The 3,978-nt window shown below is 49.1% G+C and overlaps 1 pseudogene; it reads left to right on the forward strand.

The window, feature by feature from the left end:
* Positions 1-3,467: 3,467 nt before the first annotated feature.
* LOC126285567 (5S ribosomal RNA) lies at positions 3,468-3,584 on the forward strand (annotated as a pseudogene).
* Positions 3,585-3,978: the final 394 nt, after the last annotated feature.

Consider the following 3,978-nt stretch of genomic DNA (forward strand, 5'->3'; position numbering starts at 1 on the left):
AGAGAGCAGAATGGGGTGCTCTACGGAACTCATGGACTCCGAACTTGGTCAGGTGATTGTGTGTCACTTGTGTCGTAAGTCTGTACGCGAGATTTCCACATTCCTAAACATCCCTACGTCCACTGTTTCCGATGTGATAGTGAAGTGGAAACATGAAGGGACACGTGCAATACAAAAGCGTACAGGCCGACCACGTCTGTTGACTTACAGAGACTGCCGACATTTGAAGAGGGTCTTAATGTGTAATACAATAGGCAGACACACATCCAGACCATCACACAGTAATTCCAGACAGCATCAGGATCCACTGCAAGTACTACGACAGCTAGACGGGAGGTGGGGAAACTTGGATTTCATGTTCGAGCGGCTGCTCTTAAGTGACATCACGCAGGTAAATGCCAAACGACGCCTCACTTGATGTAAGGAGAGTAAACATTGGACGATTGAGCAGTGGAATAAAGTTGTGTGGAGTGACGAATCACGGTGCACAATGTGGCGATCCGATGGCAGGGTGTGAGTATGACGAATGCCCGGTGAACGTGATCCGCCAGCGTATCTCGTGCCAACAGTAAAATTCTGAGCGGTGGTGTTATTGTGTGGTCGTGTTTTTCATGGAGGGGGCTTGCACCTCTTGTTGTTTTGCATGGTACTATCACATCACAGCCTACATTGATGTTTTAAGCACCTTCTTGCTTCCTTATGTTGAAGAGCAATTCGGATATGTCGATTGCAACTTTCTAGACGATCGAGCACCTGTTCATAATACACGGTCTGTGGCTGGGTAGTTACACGACACTAACATCCCTGTAATTGACTGGTCTGCACAGTGCCTTCACCTGAATCCTATAGAACAGCTTTGGGATGTTTTGGAACTCCAACTTCGTGCCAGACCTCACCGACCGGCATCAATACCTCTCCTCAGTGCAGCACTCCGTGAAGAATGGGCTGCTATTCACAAAGAAACCTTCCAGCATCTGACTGAACGTATGCCTGCGACAGTGTGGAAGCTGTCATCGAAGCTAAGGGTGGGCCAACATCAAACTGAATTCCAGCATTGCCGATGGTGTGCGCCACGAACTTGTAAGTCATTTTCAGCCAGGTTTCCGGATACTTTTGACCACATGAAAAGAGACGTCAACTCAACAGAGTTCTATTACAGGCTTGCTACGGGCTAGGCAAGTACTCGATGAATCTGGGACTCTGCCTCCCGAACAGAAGTACTGCTGGAACAGCCGACTTCCACCCGTGGCAACGTTTTGACGGCTTAACAGCCGTCGCTCCAGACCGGGATCAGCGTAAGCCGCGCTTATCCGCTTTGGCCCGTTTGCCTGCCGGGCGCTCGGCGTTCAATTAAAGAGGATGGGCAGCGTGGCCGCCTCCCCTCACCCAGAACCACGCCGCCTCTCTTGTCTCGCCAGTTCTCACCTCTTCCTGCTGCAATCGGCATCAGGTTTCTGCGTTTAGAGACCAAATTGCCGTGCTGATTGCAATGCAAGTGAATCGCCACCTAATGAGGGATTATTATTTGTAATTTACTGGCGGCGGCTATTTCGTTCGGGAGGCATTCAGCGGAAACCAACGTCGCTACGTAGCTTCAGCAAAGTGATTCGGGTGCAGCATGCGGCAACTGTACTGCACTGATCGATACAGCTTGTCATGCACCGGGCAGTTATATTAAACAGACAAGGTTCCGAGTGCTGTAAATGCTGGCTGTATATATTGCAGGACGCTGAAACATCGTAGGTACGTTCATTAAGTGGTATGCTAGCAGAGTACGCTGAAAAAAATAAGTTCCGCTCTCTGACACCAAGTGAAAATTTTGCGCTGTAACCAGTCAGAATATGGTATGGGGGCAGGGAAAGCAGAGGAACGATCAAACGCATGATAGAGGTGGTTCTGGCAGTTTTGTTAGAATGTGGCCACGAGTCAAAACATGGGTCAGTGTGGTATCCAGACTCAGCAACATTATAACGCAGCACAGTCGACAGTTGCTTGCAGCATAGCGATATAACCCGAGTGATACGCCGTCGCGTGCTATCCCTCAAATCAAGAAGAGTCCGGACACATCCATGATACGCACAATCTTTCAGATATCCACAGGAACAGAAGTCTCACACATTTAGGTCGCCGCATCTGCGTGACCAGACATCTTGAAACTGCCTAGAGATGATGTAGTCGTTACCGAAGGTTTATCCTTGGAAATCGTTCAGCTGACAAGGGACGTGTGCTGTCACCCACCTTGCATGAAGGACACAATTGTGTTCTTGCGAAGCAGGAATCACATATTGCACAAAGAGGTCCTTACAACGTGCAGATGACACTGTACAAGTAACTAGCCTTCGAGGTGTCTTCTCATCGAAGAGAAATGAACTGAAAATGAAGGAGCTTGTGAAACCACACCACATAGTCACATAATCTGAGTGCAGTGGATGTTCCTGCACGCATGTGGCGAAGCAGAACATCTAAATGCTACAGTTCTTTGTATTCACGGTACGCTGCGGAATAAAATCAGCTACGTCCCTCCAAAGAATATTCCCCGACCACATGTCATCCATTTCCATGCGTGCCAGAAATCAAACGGCCATGGCGTTGTAATCTATCTTGGAGCTTCATTTGGTCCACATTCTGTATCTTCTGGGGATACCAGTGTAAAATGCGCAGTAAAATCTTTTGAACTGAGAGACAATTCCCTTGACACAGCTCGAACACTGCTTCCAGAATTTTAGGAACATGCTGCACCGCCGCCTATAGCTCTAGCAACTTCATCAGCAACCGCCATGAAAATGGGCCGCCTCCCCCTCACTGCTGCACCACCTAAATCACTTGTTTCTTGAATTTTTTTATGATATTGCTTAGCCTATTTATTGATATGGGGCTTCTTCACAGCTACTTCTGTCGTTCAGATACCTGCTATTTCTGCTGCTCTGAAAAACAACCTTTTCAGCAATGCACGGTCTTTCTTCACAAAAGCGATTGCGTTTCGTACGGAAAACATAGCCTTCTTAACCCTTTACACGAACAGTCAGTTCACGAAAGGAAATCAACATACTTCGCGGAGCAACAAACGGCATACTGACATCGAAACAGGAAACAATGGACAATCTGACTACTTACAGGGCCATATACTCGCCTGGTGGCAGAACGTGGAACTGTTTCTTTTCCAGCGTTCTCCGCGATTATACGAGAGCATATCAGGGAACATTACGCCCTGACATCTTGAAATGCAACACCACCACTGGGGAACAACCATTGTACCATGGAATCGACCCCGAATACCCAAGACGGTCAAATAGTCCTTGGCAGAGTAACCAGGGGCCCAAGGAATTCCACCATGTGGCTGCCCAAATCTTCACTGAACGTACCGCCTCCCCCGCATGTAACATTCTTGGGGCGTAAAGTCGTTCAAAACATGGGAACAGTGTGAAACAAGGCTCAGCCGACCAAATTACTTTATTCCGTAACTCCATGGCAACGGCCTGCCGCAGTGGATACACCGGTTCCCGTGAGATCACCGAAGTTAAGCGCTGTCGGGCGTGGTCGGCACTTGGATGGGTGACCATCCAGGCCGCCATGCGCTGTTGCCATTTTTCGGGGCGCACTCAGCCTCGTGATGCCAATTGAGGAGTTACTCGACCGAACACTAGCGCCTTCGGTCAAGAATACAATCTTACGACCGAGAGAGCGGTGTGCTGACCCCACGCCCCTCCTATCCGCATTCTCCACCGCGCACACTGCGGTTGGATGGTCCCGATGGGCCACTTGTGGCCTGTAGACGGAGTGGGGGGTAACTCCATAGTCTAAATTTTGGTTTTATGGCTTCGGCCCCATGTTTATATGGTATGGGCATTTGCATCACTGACGACTGTTTCTGGAATTTCTGGAATTCCAGGTCTCCCTGCACTTCCCTGCTTCTGGAGCTCCATTCGTGTTGTTTTGGTGCAGACGGGGTTCGCGAGTGCTGCAGTGATTTTTGCAGCT

Source organism: Schistocerca gregaria, chromosome 8, assembly GCF_023897955.1.
Source record: "Schistocerca gregaria isolate iqSchGreg1 chromosome 8, iqSchGreg1.2, whole genome shotgun sequence".
Classification (NCBI taxonomy): domain Eukaryota; kingdom Metazoa; phylum Arthropoda; class Insecta; order Orthoptera; family Acrididae; genus Schistocerca; species Schistocerca gregaria.